Genomic DNA, 19,615 nt, shown 5'->3' with positions numbered 1-19,615 from the left:
ATTACAAATATATTAGCAAATGCATTAGCTATAAATATGTCCTATAGGATATATTAGCTGAAAATAGATGCTTTTAAATCTGTTGCTTAACTTTTGAATTTGGTATATTTTTTGACCTACAGAAGCTTGGGGCTTTTTCTGTAAATTTGTATCAGAGGACTCTATGTACGTTTATCTGGATCATAAAGTGAACCACAGGGAAGCCCACTTTCTCTACACATGTTCTGTACCCGATATACTTGCGTGTGCATGTTTGATCTAGAAGTCACAGAAAGGCAATTCAGCAGGGAAGGAAGTAGTTGCTCTTGATTTGAAATCTTCCCTAGTAAAATTTCTGCGACAAATATTAACCCTAAGATGCGGTTGGCATCAATGATGTCCCTTCCATTTGGTGTGTTTCATTTCTCTCTTTCATTCATAGCCTGACTAAAAGGTGAACTTCAGAGCTTTTCTGGGAAATGCTCTTGACGTTGACAAGATAATGAATAGGGACACAGGCAATGATGGCCTTTAGTGTCAACAATGGAGAGAATTCAAATGTGGGTTCCCTGGAACATGACTTTCCGCTGATGTGCTACTGCTCTTTCCTGCCATTCTGTTTGGCTCCAGGAATTGATCCTCTCTACTCCTTGGTGTCCTCTGACCATTTTCTGGTGGTCTCTGCACTAGTTTCCTTTGGCTGCTGCAACAAGTTACCACAAATTTACTGGCTTAAAGCAACACAGATTTCCTATTGTGTTATATAGCTCTGGAGGTCAACGCTCCAAAATCAGGTTCCCCGGGTTAAAGCTAAGGGGCTGGTGGGGCTGGCCTCTTCTGGAAACTGAGGAGAGAATGGGTTTTCTTGCCTTTTTTCAGCTTCTTGTGGCTGTCTGTGTTCCTTGGTTTGTGGCCTTTCTCCGTCTTCAAAGTGCATCGCTTCAAACTATGCTCTATCATCACATTGCCTTCTCCACTGGTTCGGAGTCTTCCTGCCTCCCCCCTGTAAGGACACTTGTGACTACACTGGGTCCATCTGGTTACTGCGGGCTTACTCTCCCCAGCTCAGGGGAAATGTCCTCTTTGCTGTGTAACAATGTAACATTCCCAAGTTCCAGGGATTAGGATGTAGACATATTTGGGGGCCTTTATTCAGCCTACCACAGCAAGGAGCACATTCTGAACCTCCTTCTGCCCCATACTGCTATGGGGCCTCGGATCCTTCCTGTTGCCAGAAGCTCTCATCTGGTATGCCTGGGTTGACAGCTGAGTTTCTGGTACCCCTACAAAGTATAGACTCCATTCCAACCCATCTTTGGCCCAGACTGTAGAGTTCGTGTTCTTCCTTGGTTTCTTTTCTTGTTTATGACCCCAGGTTGACATTTGGATGAGCCCTGGCAGCCTCCTACCCTCCAGCAGACTGCATGTTGTCCCCTCATTATCAACCATGGGAGAGAGAACGTCTCCCACTGAAAGTCCCACTGGGACTCCTCTGAGTCCCAATGACGCCAGTCTAGTCCCTAGACTAGACATGCCTACATGTGGGTGCCAGGTGTTATCCAGCCAAGTTCTCCTCACCTGCCCTTGGTCACACTGCACTCAGTATCATTAACTCCTGGTCACTCCTTGAGGTTGAAGACCGCAGCACAGCGGGCTTGCTTCGTCCCAGCTGCTACCCACCCTTCCCTCCCTGGGCCATCGAAGTCTCATCTGATCCTGCGCCAGGTCCGCCGGAGTTATGTTAACTTGCAACCACATTGTGAAGGCTCCTCCCTTGGGAAATACCTCTGAATCGAGCTGTGCTTTTTAATATTTTCTTTTTAGACTCTTAGAGCTGTAACATGAGGTTGCCGTCAGTTCCCCGGGGGGTCTGTGGGGAGGAGCTCGCGGGGGCAGGATGCTGCCCTGGTGAACTGCTCACCATGCTCTTCTACACCCGCCCCTCATTCTCTTTCAAATCCTTTCTTACCCCATTATCCTTACTAGTTATCCTTTGCTGGGTAACAAATCACCCCAAACCCAGCAGCTTCAAACAATGAGTATTTGTTCTCTCACAGCTTCTATGGGTTCAGAACCTGCAAGGTGAGCCTTATTTGGGGGCCTCTGACTTCCCACCTCTTGGAAGGCTACCATCAAGGAACTGGCCAGGACTGGAGTCAACTCAAGGCTCAGCTGGGGCAGGATCCACTTTTAAGCTTACGCACACAGCTGTTGGCAGGCTTCAGGCCTTCACTGGCCAGAGACATCAGTCCTTTGACCTATGGGCTCCCAAGGGCTTTTCACGGCAGGGTAGTGTGTTCCCCAAGAGTGAGGGATGAGAGAGAGAGAAAGATAGGAAAGAGAGATGCCAAGACAGAAGCCATGATCTGATCTTTCATAACCTAATCTTGCAATTAACATCCCATCACTTCTCTACTCATTACCTAGAAGGGAGTCACTGAATCCAGCCTGCACTCAAGGGCGAGGCATTACACAGGAGTGGGTACCAGGAATCAGGGATCCCTGGAGGCCATCTCAGGGGTTGCCTTAAACCCCACAAGAGGAGTTGGAGAAACAGAGTATTATTATCTCTCAGTGGGAAGTAAGGCGCCCCCAAACTGAGAGGGGTCATAGGTGTTCTTAAGGGCAAATGTGCTTTGGGGAGAGCGATAACTTGACTCACACCACAGCTCAGGTTCTCCCTTTCGGAGAGCCTTTCTCTTCCTTTCTCCCAGCCTCCTCTCTCGGTTCTGTTTTATGAACCCAACAAACCACACAAAAACCTAGATGCTAACTCCCCTGCTACTCACTTCTGCCAATTTCACAATCTCCCTCCACAGCCTGCCTCCTGCCTGTTTACTTTCTGAAATCCACAGCAGTCATTTTTTTTTTTCCTATTTTGTTCAGAATTCATTGTCATTCACGTGGGGAGGGTTGTTCTGTAAGCAGTGTCCCTACCACGCTCTAAGTGGCCATCTGCCTTACTTACAACACATCTGTTAATGTTTGTCCATGTGTGACCCCGGGTACTGCGGGTGGGAAAAGGATTACAAAGCCCAGGAACTGCTGGGTCAGAACAACTCATTTGGGTTTCCAGAAAAGACTATAGGGATTTCTAACATTCATTTGTTTTTTTCCTGGAATAGAAAGAACATAGACTATGGAGCTTCTGACACTTATGAGAAGAGTGCCCTCCTGCAAATGAATTTCTCTGTGCTTTTTAGTTTCTTCATCTGTAAAATCTGGTAATGATACATAACTCTGGATTACACAGGATTATCAGAAACAATGTACGCAAAATGCACACAGTACACTGTGTGGCACACAGGCAGCCTTCCTCAGAGCTTTTTACTGTTCTCTTCCTTTCATAATTCAGTTATCCAGTAAGTAAGTGCATAGTGCTGACAGAATTTGGCATTCGCCAGACCATTATTATCCAGTGTATCCCAGTGTGCACAGAAAGAAAACAGCTTGGCCAGAATGGCTGTCTTTGTAGGGAGAGTGTCGGTGTGTGTGCAGGGCTGGATCTCCACCTGGGCTGTGGGGGTCAGTGGGGGTGCCGCCAGCTGTCTACAGCGTTAGCCAGGGAAATCGACTCACAGCCCTCCTGGCACCTACTGCTGGACTTGGGTAAACAGAATTACAGCCTTTAAAAAGAACTGAGGGAAAGCGACCAAGATTCCCACTCACCATGTAAACAGGATGTCCACTGAAGGGCAGCCGTGGAGAGTTTATGTTCTGTTCAAGGGACAATTGACAAAAGGCCCCTGGGAAGCTTTATTGTAGCCTGGGGCAATGTTCTGCCAGCCGGGTGACTGGGTTCTTCTCGGCTCTGTATCTCGTGCGCTGAGCTTCAGCCTAGAGCTCTAGGGCCGTAATGTCTGGACCCAGGATGCAGTGTTTATAGAGATGCCGGGTCTGGTTATTGGTGCAAGGCCCTTTAGGCACAGATCAGGGCATTCTGGTGTCCGGGGTTCAGTTCCCAGTGTTCCTGCTGTGACCAGGAACTGGCTGGCTGCTTGGGGCCTCCACGTGAGAATAATCTTAATGATAACTACCATTGACTCAGAGCAAGGCAGCTAGCTGGCCAGATACTTCATGTGGATTCTCTCATTTAACCCTCACAATAACCCTGTGTGATGGTTTTATTGTCCTCATTTTATACCTGAAGAGGCTCCGCAAAGATAATCACTTGGATCTGAAGTCAGATCAGTTAGATTCTCAAACCTGTGCTTAAATAGTAAAGCAGGAGAAGGAGGGGGCGTGGGTCAAGTTCAGCACTACCTCTATGGCCCAGCATCGCGTCTGAGAAAAACTTGTTGAATGAATGATTAGAAAAAATTCTACCCGAATGTTCTTCTGCACCAATTTTCTGGGGAGCTCGTTTCCCCCCCACAGTGAGAGCGTGTTGCATGGTTTATTTCACAGGGTCCTGTTCTGCCCGGAGACCCAGGGCACTCATTGGTCAATGCTGATTACAGCTGGGTCTTGGGTATGGGCTGAGGCACCAAGGCGATGAACGATCGGCTAAATGTCTACCCAAAAAGCCAAGTCCTGCTTTAATCCGGTCTGGTCTGGCATTCTAGGCAAAGAAAGCATCTCTTGAGATGTCCAATCCAGCCTGTTCCCGAGACAGTAGGAGCAGTGAAAGCAGATGCTTGTCTCAGCTGGTGTACAATCTCTGGAGAGTGGTTTTGCCATCCCTCTTCCAGAACACGGGTCTGTTGGAATGGAATTGTGAAGGTAGGCTTTGCAGATGGAATGCCAGGACGTGGTCCCTGTACCTTTATAACCCCAAATGGAATTGGTCGAGACCCAAGAGCCCTTTGGTTTTTGAATTCCTTTTTTTCTTATGAAATTATTTATAATAATAATTATTATTACTATTGAAGTGTAATGAACATTGTTGTATTAGTTTCAGGTGTACAGTATAATGATTCAACACTTTTATACATTGCTCAGTGCTCATCATAAAGTGTGCTCTTAATCCCCTTGATTTCACCCGTCTCCCCCCTCTCCTCCCCTCTGGCAACCACCAGTTTGTTCTCTGTATTTAAGAGTCTGTTTTTTGTTTTGTTTTGTTTGCTTGTCTCTTTTTTTCTTTGTTTGTTTTGTTTCTTAAATTCCACATATGAGTGAAATCATATGGTATTGGTCTTTCTCTGAGTTATTTTTCTGACTTATTTCACTTAGCATTTGACCCTCTCGGCCCATCTAATTCTCAAATAGAAGAGAAAAAAGACATGCTTGTTCCCCAGGATGGATTAGGATGTCGAAATTCTCTATTCCAGAAGAGAGTGTGGCCTTTATCGTAAATCTGAACTCTTAAGTTAGAGGGGGATGTAACTTTCTTCCTTTCTATTCAGGTCTCTTTTTGGGGGAGGCACGCGGGTGGTGTGGGTGACCCTCCCAGACACTGATCATTTCCCTTCCTGGAGCTGAGGCCACGATTACCTCAGTATTGTTAGCAAGTTACAGTCAAGTGCAGATAGTTGCATTAAACTGCCTTAAATTGTTGGGAAGTCTCTGGAAAAAACAAGCATGTCAAAGACTGCCCAAACTGGTGTCATTTGGGTGATGATAAAATTCTAGAAATAATAAGGCCTCGTACTCTCTCTGTGTGTTCATTGTCGGTGGTGGATTTTTTTTTTTTTAACATTTTAGCCATCATGCTTTGATTTATGGAAACCTGTGTCCCAGATACCAGACCCATCTGGGATGTGTCGGTCAGGATACCTCAGACCTACAGATAGGCCTGGGATTTCTAGGAGCAGTTTGCGATCACAGCTATCATTCAGTGTCCTTCTTACTGGTCGTTTTTCCTTGTGCTCATTCCTTTCTGCACACAGCTGGCCTTCCACTGTCCTGCTGCCTCTCAGCATCCACGCCCTGGCCAGTCTAGTCTTCCAGTTCCAGGAGCTTCTCACACAAGGTGGAGCACAGTGAAGCAGGGTCTTCTGTACATCTCTCCTGGCTTGCCAGGGTCGGATGCTTTCTTTATCTTATTTTATGAAGAGAGATCCTATACTTGTTCCTATCACTAAATTTGGAATAGACTGGATGGAAATATTCTGGACCTCTAACCATTTCTGCCCATACTTCTGATACAAACTACTGGATTGGCTTTTCTACTTCTCATCTCCTTGAGTCAGTGGCAAACTTTGGGCTTTATGCTCTGCATATGTGGTCCCTGTCCCTATCTCATGCCTGGTTCTACAATGCACACACACACACGCATGCACGCACGCATGCACGCAGATACCGCCTACCCTCTCTATGCTTAAAGAATTCCCCATTTGTGGATATAACAAGTATCCAGGGAAAGTGATGGGTTATTTTCTTTGGCTCAGTTCTTGTTAGTTTCATAACAATATCTAAGGGACATGAAGATAATGGTCCCTGTTTGGAGAACTCCTCTTTCTTACTCTCAACATTTCCCCCATTAGTTGCTATTGGATACAAACACTCCATCACATTTCAGAGCTGGTTCCAACCGTCCAGGTATGGGTTTGACTGAGTTCTGCTGAATGTCACACGGGTCAGGCAGTAGGGATCATGGAAGTCCCAATTGAATCGGTAGGATTTAAGTAACAGGCTTGGAATTAAAGATGTGGAAAACATAGGTACTTATCTTTAGTGCACATGGCCTTCCTGATCTGGAATAAATTCTATTAGAAGCAAAGTAATTTAGAATAATTTTCCATCAAGTAAGTATTTTTTTGCACAGGTCACGATAGCCACTGTCCCACGTGGAACCCAGCCTGCCACTGATGTTCATGATTGCGACTAGGAATTGTGACTGCACCCACCACACCAGCCTGCTCTCCACTGCATCTTGGACAATAGCAACCTACCCATGTTGTGCCAGGAAAGGCTATGCTCCTTCCTCCCAGTTTCCCTCTCTCCCACAGTCTCCACATGGCTAATGCCGTTAATGCTTCCATCAGCTGTGCTCCGGCTCTAATCCCGTTCTCTGTTCTGAGGCTGCTGCTTCCATGGGGTTCCTGCCATGCAGGGTGATTCCAGAAAGTACCATGCTCCTCCTACCATGATTAGTCAAGAGTGAGAGAGCTTGCCAAAAGAAAATGGAAGTCAATGTGTCTCCCAAAGTGGACAGGTCTTTCAACCAAAAATAGAGCCGAGGTATCACCTTGATAATTCAGTTTTATAACTGGCTTTCTAGAGACCTAGAGGAAGAACCGGCAATACAGAATAAGTTCAGGTTCAGTATCACTTACTGAAGCATTTTTCAAGTGTCTTCTCCTTAGCTCTTTGGGAGCTAGGGGTCCTTGTACAGTAGGAACTTTCCTTGGTGGCCTTCCTGGCCACTCCATGTACCTACACATGTATATGAAACTCCTGTCAGCAGTATTTTCAATCAAATGGAGATGGGTTGGGGCCCATGCAGATTTTTCTAGGCAACTCAGAATTATTACATTCTGTGAAAAATAAAGATATTAGCCCTAGTTACATTTGAGAGGCAGACATTGTGTGTGTGTGTGTGTGTGTGTGTGTGTGTGTGTATGTGTGTGTGCTTAATGTTTTTCTGTGTTTTCTACACTTAAAAACTAAGGACAAAGGAAGGTTCCAGGAACCCCACAGATGTTTACTGTTGAACCTGAGAACATTTCTCAATCCCACTTTCTGTCACTTTTCTCATGTAAGAATCTGCATAGTAAGAGTCATGTTTTCTTATAATTTTCCCTTTTGGGTATTGCTTTAATAAACACCCAGATGTGCTATTTTACAGATCATAAGACCTATCAAATGTGCTCCTCTTATTCTCTGTATCCCACATGGTGCCTTGGCCCCTGGCTTTCGGAGCTGAGCTCAAGATCTTTGTCAAACTGAGCTATGGCAGAGATAGCTCTTCCAGTCTCTCAGCTGGAAGGGAGTAGGTGAGAGTTGTGGCTCACCCCCAACCTCCAGGAGACTTTGCTGGCAGGGCTGGACTCTTCTGGGCCTGCTGTGGAACCAGGTAGGAGGGAAAATAGCTACAAAGACAGCAGTTGGCAGGATTGTGAGTTCTGTGGACCGTCATTTGGCTCAGTCACCAGAAGAGCAAACATGATCATCAAATAGACGCTCTTGACTGATATGTAGTGATAAAAGTGCTAAAGATATAGAAAGAGTTTGAAAACTGATGCAAATTTCATTAGTGTTGTTGATAGAGACTACTAATGAGTCCAAGTGTTTCTTTGATTTAGAGTCACGGACTCTTTTATTTTTTAAATTTTAAAAATTTTTATTAACATATAATGTATTATTAGCCCCAAGGGTACAGGTCTGTGAATCACCAGGTTTACACACTTCACAACACTCACCATAGCACATACCCTCCCCAATGTCCATAACCTAACTACCCTCTCCCTACTCCCATCCCCCAGCAACCCTCAGTTTGTTTTGTGAGATTAAGAGTCTCTTATGGTCTGTCTCCTTCCCGATCCCATCTTATTTCATTTTTTCCTTACCTACTCCCCAAACCCCCCACATTGCTTCTCAAATTCATATCAGGGAGATCATATGATAATTGTCTTTCTCTGGTTGACTTATTTCGCTCAGCATAATACCCTCTAGTTCCATCCATGTCATTGAAAATGGCAAGATTTCATTTCTTTTGATGGCTGTGTAACATCAAAAGACATCTTCTTTATCCATTTACCTGCTGAGGGACATCTAGGTTCTTTCCATAGTTTGGCTATTGTGGACATTGCTGCTATAAACATTCAGGTGCGTGTGCCCTTTCAGATCACTACATTTGTATCTTTAGGGTAAATACCCTGTAGTGCAATTCTGGGTTGTAGGGTAGCTCTATTTTCAACTTTCTGAGGAACCTCCATGCTGTTTTCCAGAGTGGTTGCACCATCTTGCATTCCCACCAACAGTATAGGAGGGTTCCCTTTCTCCTCATCCTCGCCAGCATCTGTCATTTCCTGATTATTAATTTTAGCCATTCTGACTGGTGTGAGGTGGTATCTCATTGTGATTTTGATTTGTATTTCTCTGATGCTGAGTGATGTGGAGCACATTTTCATGTGTCTGTTGGCCATCTGGATGTCTTCTTTGTAGAAATGACTGTTCATTTCGTCTGCCCATTTCTTGATTGGATTATTTGTTCTTTGGGTATTGAGCTTGATAAGTTCTTTATATATTTTGGATACTAGCCCTTTATCTGATATGTCACTTGCAAATATCATCTCCTATTCTGTCAGTTGTCTTTTGGTTTTGTTGACTGTTTTCTTTGCTGTGCAAAAGCTTTTGATCTTGATGAAGTTCTTGCTTCCCTTGCCTTTGGTGATGTTTCTAGGAAGAAGTTGCTGTGGCTGAGGTCGAAGAGGTTGCTGCAGCTGAGGTCGAAGAGGTTGCTGCCTGTGTTCTCAAGGATTTTGATGGATTCCTTTCTCCCATTGAGGTCCTTCATCCATTTGGAATCTATTTTTGTGTGTGGTGTGAGGAAATGGTCCAGTTTCATTTTTCTGCGTGTGGCTGTCCCATTTTCCCAACACCATGTGTTGAAGAGACTGTCTTTTTTCCATTGGACATTCTTCCTTGCTTTGTCGAAGATTAGTTGACCATAGAGTTGAGAGTCTATTTCTGGGTTCTCTATTCTGTTCCATTGATCTATGTGTCTGTTTTTGTGCCAGTACCATACTGTCTTGATGATGACAGCTTTGTAATAGAGCCTGAAGTCTGGAATTGTGATGCCACAACTTTGGCTTTCTTTTTCAACATTCTTCTGGCTATTCGGGGTCTTTTCTGGTTCCATATAAATTTTAGGATTATTTGTTCATTTCTTTGAAAAAAATGGATGGGATTTTGATAGGGATTGCATGAAACGTGTAGATAGCTTTAGGTAGTATAGACATTTTCACAATATTTGTTCTTCCAATCCATGAGCATGGAAAGTTTTTCCATTTCTTTGTGTCTTCCTCAATTTCTTTCATGAGTACTTTATAGTTTTCTGAGTATAGATTCTTTGTCTCTTTGGTTAGGTTTATTCCTAGATATCTTCTGGTTTGGGGTGCAATTGTAAATGGGATTGACCCCTTAATTTCTCTTTCCTCTGTCTTGTTGTTGGTGTATAGAGATGCAACTGATTTCCGTGCATTGATTTGATATCCTGACACTTCACTGAATTCCTGTGAAAATTCTAGCAGGTGTGGAGTGGAGGCTTTTGGGTTTTCCACATAAAGTATCATATCATCTGCAAAGAGTGATAGTTTGACTTCTTCTTTGCTGATTTGGATGCCTTTTATTTCTTTTTGTTGTCTGATTGTTGAGGCCAGGACTTCTAGTACTATGTTGAATAGCAGCGGTGATAATGGACATCCCTGCCATGTTCCTGGCCTTAGCAGAAAAGCTCTCAGTTTTTCTCCATTGAGAATGATATTCGCTGTGGGTTTCTCATAGATGGCTTTGATGATATTGAGGTATGTACCGTTTATCCCTACACTTAGAAGAGTTTTGATCAAGAAAGGATACTGTACTTTGTCAATGCTTTTTCAGCATCTATTGAGAGTATCATATGCTTCTTATTCTTTCTTTTATTAATGTATTGTATCACATTGATTGATTTGTGGATGTTGAACCAACCTTGCAGCCCAGGAATAAATCTCACTTGGTCGTGGTGAATAATCCTTTTAATATACTGTTGTATCCTATTGGCTAGTATTTTGGTGAGAATTTTCGCATCTGTGTTCATCAAGGATATTGGTCTGTAATTTTCTTTTTCGATGGGGTCTTTGGTTCTCGGATCAAGATAATGCTGGCCTCATAAAATGAGTTTGGAAGTTTTCCTTCCATTTCTATTTTTTGGAACAGTTTCAGATGAATAGTTATGAATTCTTCTTTAAATGTTTGGTAGAATTCCCCTGGGCAGCTGTCTGGCTTTGGGTGCTTGTTTTTTGGGAGATTTTTGATGACTGCTTCAATCTCCTTATTGGTTATCTGTTCAGGTTTTCTATTTCTTCCTGATTCAGTTTTGGTAGTTTATATGTCTCTAGGAATGTATCCATTTCTTCCAGATTGTCAAACTTGCTGGCATATTGTTGCTCATATTATGTTCTCATAATTGTTTGTATTTCTTTGGTGTTGGTTGTGATTTCTCCTCTTTCATTCATGATTTTATTAATTTGGGTCCTTTTTCTTTTCTTTTTGATAAGTCTGGCCAGGGGTTTATCAATCTTAATAATTCTTTTAAAGAACCAGCTCCTAGTTTCGTTGATTTGTTCTATTGTTTTTTTGGTTTCTATTTCATTGATTTCTGCTCTGATCTTTATTATTTCTCTTCTCTTGCTGTGTTTAGGCTTTCTTTGCTGTTCTTTCTCCAGTTCCTGTAGGTGTAGGGTTTGGTTACGTACTTGAGAACTTTCTTGTTTCTTGAGAAAGGCTTGTATTGCTATATACTTTCCTCTCAGGACCACCTTTCCTGTGTCCCACATATTTTGAACTGTTTTGTTTTCATTTTCATTTGTTTCAACTCTTCTTTAATTTCCTGGTTGACCCATTCAGTCTTTAGTAGGATGCTCTTTAGCCTCCATGTATTTGAGTTCTTTCCATCTTTCCTCTTGTGATTGAGTTTTAGCTTCAGAGCACTGTGGTCTGAAAATATACAGGGAATGATCCCAGTCTTTTGGTAACAGTTGAGACCTGATTTGTGACCCAGGACGTGATCTATTCTAGAGAATGTTCCATGTGCACTAGAGAAGAATGTGTATTCTGTTGCTTTGGGATGGAATGTTCTGAATATATCTGTAATGTCCATCTGGTCCAGTGTGTCATTTAAGGCCTTTATTTCCTTGTTGATCTTTTGCTTGATAATCTGTCCATTTCAGTGAGGGGGTGTTAAATTCCCCTACTATTATTTTATTATTGTCAATGTATTTCTTTAATTTTGTTATCAATTGCCTTATATAGTTGGCTTCTCCCATATTAGGGGCATAGATATTTAAAATTGTTAGATCTTCTTGTTGGACAGACCTTTTGGGTATGATATATTGTCCTTCCTCATCTCTTATTATAATCTTTGGCTTAAAATCTAATTGATCTGATATAAGGATTGCCACCCCAGCTTTCTTTTGATGTCCATTAGCATGGTGAATTGTTTTCCATCCCCTCACTTTAAGTCCGGAGGTGCCTTTGGGTCTAAACTAAGTTTCTTGTAGACAGCATGTTAATGGGTTCTGTTTTTTTTATCCATTCTGATCATCTGTGTCTTTTGATTGGGGCATTTAGCCCATTTACATTTAGGGTAACTATTGAGAGATATGAATTTAATGCCATTGTGTTGCCTGTGAGTGACAGTTACTGTATATTGTCTCTGTTCCTTTCTGGTCTACCACTTTTAGGCTGTCTCTTTGCTTAGAGGACCCCTTTCAATATTTCCTATACAGCTGGTTTGGTGTTTACAAATTCTTTCAGTTTTTGTTTGTCCTGGAAGCTTTTAATCTCTCTTTCTATTTTCAATGATAGCCTAGCTGGATACAGTATTCTTGGCTTCATGTTTTTCTCATTTAGTGCTCTGAATATGTAATGCCTATTCTTTCTGGCCTGCCAGGTCTCTGTGGATAAGTCTGCTGCCAATCTAATATTTTTACTATTGTATGTTACAGACTTTTTGTCCCACGCTGCTTTCAAGGTTTTCTTTTGGCACTAAGACTTGTAAGTTTTACTATTAGATGACAGGGTGTGGATCTATTCTTATTGATTTTGAGGATAGTTCTCTGCACCTCCTGGATTTTGATGTTTGTTCCCTTTGCCATATTAGAGAAATACTCTACAATAATTAGCTCCAATATACCTTCTGCCCCCCTCTCTCATTCTTCTTCTTCTGGAATCCTAATTATTCTAATATTGTTTTGTCTTATGGTGTCACTTATCTCTCAAATTCTCCCCTCGTGGTCCAGTAGTTTTTGTCTCTCTTTTGCTCAGCTTCTTTATTCTCCATCATTTAGTCTTCTGTATCACTAATTCTCTCTTCTGTCTCATTTATCCTAGCAGTAAGAGCCTCTGTTTTTTATTGCACCTCATTAATAGCTTTTTTGATTTCAGCTCAGTTAGATTTTAGTTCTTTTATATCTCCAGAAAGGGCTTTTGTTTCTCTAGACAGGGTTTCTCTAGTATATTCCATGCCTTTTTCAAGCCCAGCTAGCACCCTGAGAATCGTCATTCTGAACTCTTGATCTGACATGTTACCAATGTCACTATTGATTAGGTCCCTAGCCTTTGGTACTGCCTCTTGTTCTTTTTTTTTTTTTTTTTTTGTGGTGAGTTGTTCTGCCTACCATTTTATCCAGATAAGAATATATGAACAAGAGAATAAAATACTATAAGGGTATTTTTAACCAAATCAGAAGAGACTCCAAATCATGGGAAGAATAAAGGGGGTAAAAGGAAGTTCTAAAAAAAGAAAGAAAGAAAGAAAGAAAAAGAAAAAAATTTTAAAAATTTAAAAATATATATTTTAGACTGGTGAATAGAACAAAGCCACCCACTTGATTTTGGGTGCATTTTGGTCTCTTAGGAGAAACTACCTCCCAAAATTTATTTATTTTTAAAAAGATTTTATTTATTTATTTGACAGAGAGAGATCACAAGTAGGCAAAGAGGTAGGTCGAGAGAGGGGAAGGGAAGCAGGCTCCTCGTTGAGCAGAGAGCCCAATGCAGGGCTTGATCCCAGGACCCTGGGATCATGACCTGACCTGAAGGCAGAGGCTTTAACCCACTGAGCCACCCAGATGCCCCTAACTCCCAAAATTTAAAGAAAGAAAAAGTTATATATATACCTATACACACACACACACACACACACACACACACACACACACAATAAGGGTTGGGGCACCTGGTGGCTCAGTGGGTTAAAGCCTCTGCCTTTGGCTCAGGTCATGATCCCAGGGTTCTGGGATCGAATCCCACATCGATCTCTCTGCCCAGCAGGGAGCCTGCTTCCTCCTCTCTCTCTGCCTGCCTCTCTGTCTACTTGTAATCTCTGTCTGTCAAATAAATAAATAAAATCTTAAAAAAAAATAAGGGCAAACACGATGAAGGGATGGAATATGACTGTAAAGATGAAAATTTAAAAAAAATTCTAAAAAAGATTTGATAAGATAAGTTGGTTGGGAAAAGAAAGAAAAAGAAATTGGAGAGAATTTTCTCAGGCTGGAGACTAGAACAAAGCCTCTTGCTAGATTTAGGGCATATTTTGATTCATTAGAAGAGGTTGTATCCCAAAATTTTTAGACAAAAAACTGTATATGTATACAAAAAATAAAGTTAGATACAGTGAAGGATAAAATATGACTATAATAATGAAGGTTCAAAAAGATATTTTAAGAAGGCATTTTTAAGATAAACTAAAAAATGTTAAAAGAGGAAAGAGTAAAAGTTAAAAAAAATTAAAATAAGAAGAAAAATAAAATAAAATAAAATTAACTTTGCAAGACTAAAGAATCATGGGAGAAAGCCCTGAATTCCATGGTTTGCTTTCCACTCCTCTGGAATTCCAATGTTCTCCTTGATCAGTGAACTTGGTCTTGGCTGGATTTCTTGCTGATCTTCTTGGGGAGGGGCGTCTTATAGTGATTCTCAAGTGTCTTTGCCCAAGGCAGAATTGTACTGCCCTTGCCAGGGGCCAGGCTAAGTAATCTGCTCCAGTTCCTCTTGGGAGCTTTTTTTCCCTGAAGGCTTTCCATATAGCTCTGAAGGATGGGAATTAAAATGGTGGCCTCCCAATCTCTAGCCCGGAAGAGCCTATAACTTGGGGCCCCACTCCTCAGGGTGCCCTCGGAGAAAAGCAGTCAGTCACTCCCATCTCCCTGGTCTCCATCTGAGCTCTGAGCTCACCTAACCTGTGACTGAGCATTTCTGACTCTGGAGCACAGCCCCATTTGGAGTCTCCAAACCCAGCAGATTCCTCCCTCCAGAGAAGGAAGGTAAGTCTCCCCAGATCTGCCACTTGTGGTGTCCCTGCTCAAAGAGCGGATGCCTGATTGTGCCATGGATCACAATTTAAGGTAATCCCGAGCTGAGAGCTCACTCCTCAGCTCCATCTCTATAGCCAGCTCTATGTCCCTGCTCTGACACTTGTGAGCTCTGCTACACTCAGACACCCCTGATCCTTCTGTGACCCCACGAGACCTGATACCACACTGTCCCCATGAGGTCTCCACCCCTGCTTATCCTCTGGAGCGATGTCTCTCAGTGGGACTTTTTAAAAGTTCTGATTTTGTGCTCTGTTGCTCCACTGCTTGCCAGGAGCCAGCCCCTCTCCCCATGGTCTATCTTCCTGTTGGTTTGGATTCATTTCTCTGCACGTCCTACCTTCAGAAAGTGGTCGATTTTCTGTTTCTAGAATTGCTGCTCTTCTTCTCTTTGGTTTTTGGATTTGTAGGTGTTCAGAATGTTTTGATAACTATCTAACTGAGTTCCTGTGCCCTGATGTCATCTCAGCCTGCTATTCCTCTGCCATCTTGACTCCCCCCCCACCCCCACCCTCTTAAATGGAGTGTTTCTTTGTAAAACAAAAAAGGGTGTGTGGAGGGGAGTTAGCAGATTTGCAAAAAAAAAAAAATGTAAATTGGGTTTTGGCAAAAAACCTCCTTCTTTTTGCAATCAGAGAGTCATGCAAGTCTTGGGAATGGCAAACATCTGTTTGAAGGGCACCTGACCTTGGCATGTCAGGGAATGCAGAAGAATTGGCATTAGGATTTGATGTGTAGTTTTCTTTCAAGATAGCAAGTGTGCTGGGTAGCAGTGTGGCCAAGTGGTGTGGCCAAGTGTTAAGAATGGAGCAAATAGGGCGCCTGGGTGGCTCAGTGGTTGAGCGTCTGCCTTCGGCTCAGGTTGTGATCCCAGGATCCTGGGATAGAGTCCTACATCGGGCTCCCTGCTCAGCAGGAAGCCTGCATCTCCCTCTCCCACTCCCCCTGCTTGTGTTCCCTCTCTCACTACATCTCTCTCTGGATTAGGAGGGAGACAAACCATAAATGACTCTTAATCTCACAAAACAAACTGGGGGTTGCTGGGGGGAGGTGGGATTGGGAGAGGGGGAGCGGGCTATGGACATTGGGGAGGGGAGGCGAACCATAAGAGACTATGGACTCTGAAAAACAACCTGAGGGTTTTGAAGGGTCAGGGGTGGGAGGTTGGGGGAACAGGTGGTGGGTGATGGGGAGGGCACGTTTTGCATGGAGCACTGGGTGTTGTGCAAAAAGAATGAATACTGTTACGCTGAAAAAAAAATAAATAAAAAGGGAAAAAAAAACAACAAAAACAAACAAACAAACAAACAAACAAAAAAACTCATAAAAAAAAGAATGGAGCAAATATTCAAGAAACATTTACTTGATGTCTACCACATGCCAGTTACTATTCTATATGCTAGGGATACATGGTTACTAGGACACACCGAGGATGCAGACAGTTTTTTACATCACACAGATGCTAGGATAAAAGTTCGCAGTGCATTGTCATAAATATACTGTACCTTTACTGGGGATCTTTTCTTGAGCAGCTTAGAATTCAGTGGGTAATTGCAATGCATGTAAATAGACCAGTACGAGAGGCTAAGCCTAGTTCACTATCACGCATGTGAACTGCATAGCTAGTCATTTTTTCCTTTTGACCATTTTCTTTTTAAAACATTAGCAGATTATGTTATTATCAAAGTTATGGAGAGTCTGAGATTCATGAGTACAAGTTTGCTCTTGCAAATTTAGTGCCAGATATATATTTTAAAGACTTTATTTATTTGAGATTGCAAAAGAGAGAGAGCAGTTTGTAAGCCGGGGGAAAGAGAGGGACAAGCAGACTCTGCACTGAGCATGGAGCCCAATGTGGGGCTTGATCTCATGACCCTGAGATGACCTGAGCCAAAATTAAGAGGCAGATGCTTAACCAACTAAGTCACCCAGGTGCTCCTGTGCCAGCTACTTTTTAGAATTCCTAATTTTTCTTACTTTATGTAGGTAAATGGTATATATATTATATTATACCCCCAGTGGGTCCTAGGGCATTATCTATTAATTAAGTATTCTAATATCGCTGCCATTTAATGAATATGTATGAATATTGACACTCATCGTGATAAAGAGGTTAAGTAACCACATCATTTCAGGTCAGGCATTGCTGCCAAATATGTTTTGAGGAAGATGCAGTTATCAAAGACTTTTTAAGAATTTCACTGGGATGTGATGGACTTAGACTATCAATGCAAATCATTCACTATGACCAACTAGTTTATTTCTTCATACAGACATGGGAATAAAAGTTTACAGAGTTTGTTGCCATGAGTGAACTGTGCCTTTGCTGTGATGATTTCGTCAGATTTACCTGGGAAACAATGTTGACTTTTCCCCACAAATTTAATTATAGGAAAAAATGTAGAAAAAAACCACTACCAACCACTGAAGATCTTTTGCTATTCATGTTTGGATTTCTTCCCCGCCAGGCTTCAAGGCTGGTGTTCTATTGGAATCACTCTGCTTGTTGACCTCTTGTGAACTGTAACGTGAAGTAGGAAGCGGAATTTCACCAGAGCCACACTAAAGCTTCTGAATTAGAGCCAGGAAGTATTTGATTTGATGCATCATACTTCATAAAGCCAACATCCTGTCCGATGGCCCCAGTGGCATCAGCAAGGATGGCTGGATGAAAAACAGGGGCAGGAGGGATATTAAAGATGGGTTAACCACATTGGCCTTGAGTCTGTGTCTTGTATACACTCCAAACTTCTCCCCAGCCTATGACCTTTGTACTTTCTGTTCCCTCCTTGTGGAATGCACTTCCCTTGTGATTTTTGAGGAACTAGCTCTTTCTCATCATTTAGACATTCTCTTCAATGGCATCTCCTTTTGTGGGGGGCGGGGAGGGGAGCACTCCTTGACCACCATATTTAACATTGTCCACCTCCAGTCACTCTTTATAGAATTATCTTATTTTATTTTCTTCAAAGCGCATCTATGAAATGACCTTGTTGTTTATTTACTTATTGATTTGTTCATTTCACTCTGTGAAGGAGCAATGGCCTCTCTGACTTGATAAAATCTTCAGTCCCAAGAACAGTACCTGGCATATTAAGGGACTCAATATTTGTTGTATTTGTAAATATTTGTTGGAGGCATGAATGCTCCCAGCAATGTCACCAGTTCCCCTACTTATAATGCTTCACCCCCTTCCATCCCAATATCCCAGGACTCTTTTTGGGACAACTGTCCCAAGAGAAAAAATACTGCAAATGTGGGAACGTGATAGAGCATGAAGTGTGGTAGAATATTAAATTAGTCTCATAAACTGTGAATCATAAATCATGGTTCCATCTGTTCTGTGACAGAGTGAAAAACAGCAAAATTTTTCCACAAGATAGGAACTAAAAACAAAGAGAAACCATGAGTTTCAACTCATGGAGAGGCTGTTACTATTATTTTGGATTGTCCTCTCTCTCCTGCTCCTCAGTAACCACTTTAGTCAAGCTGTGCCTTTCTGGAATAGGCCTAGGACTCTTATTCATTGCAGACATTGGTTTCTTCCAATCTAAACGTTTCTGCCCCATAGCTCCGTGCCTGGCACATAGAAACCATGCAACAAATATTTATTGATTATCAAAAGTAAATTCCATTATTACAGATTTATTCTTCTAAGTCAACTATGTCATTTTTTTATTTTAAAGATTTATTTGTTTATTTATTTAACAAAAATAGACAGTGAGAGAGGGAACACAAGCAGGGGGAGTAGGAGAGGGAGAAGCAGGCTTCCTGCCGAGCAGGGAGCCCGATGTGAGGCTCAATTCCAGGATCCTGGGATCATGACCTGAGGTGAAGGCAAATGCTTAATGACTAAGTCACCCAAGTGCCCCACGTCATTTTTTTTCTAAAATGGAGATATACTTTAGAAGAGGTAACCTATAAAAGAAAACTATTCCATTCCCAATCCAGTATTAATCTGTGTACCTCTTTGAAAGAACTTTTTGACATGTAAGGTTTTTTGAGTATGGGTCACTATCAGGGCAGGAGAGGTCCAAGTGAGGCATGGTAATGGGCAGCACAGGGTCACGGGCTGTCCTGAGAAGTGACGGGACATTTGGAGAGGACAGAGGGATGAAAAATTTCAAGACAACTGGTTCACATCACAATTTTGCCTAAGGCCAATATGGTGGGGGATGCTGTTCTGGGAGAACTGGTGCCTTCAGATTATGCCCTGTTGGCAAAATGCATAGGGAAGCTCCACACTAGGACTGACCAAACTACGGTTTTACCTAAAGGAGGTTAGGTTAAAATGAACGTCGGTACACGGATGACATTTCTGAAGGCTTCCCAGGAAATGGAGAGCAATGATTTTCTCTGGGGAATGGAAATGAGGGGTGACAGGATAGTAGATGGGTCTGCAGAGTTTTGCTTTCCTCTTTATAACCTATTGTGAAGTTCTGATTTTTTCCATGATGGTGTATTGATCTCACAGTTACAAAATTTTAGAAATCGCTAAAAATCGCTATCTTTTAAAGATTTTACCGTATTAAAATGCTAGCTGAATAAAAATGCATAGTATCACAGCAATAATAGTAATAGCAGGGGAATGTCATGCCAGGGTTCAAATTAATAGAGATGGTCCCCAACTTACAATGGTTCCACTTAGGATATTTTGACCTAATGATAGTACAAAA

Source organism: Meles meles, chromosome 7 (genome assembly GCF_922984935.1).
Source record: "Meles meles chromosome 7, mMelMel3.1 paternal haplotype, whole genome shotgun sequence".
In the NCBI taxonomy this organism is placed as follows: Eukaryota; Metazoa; Chordata; class Mammalia; order Carnivora; family Mustelidae; genus Meles; species Meles meles.
Note: the sequence above shows the minus strand (reverse complement) of the source record.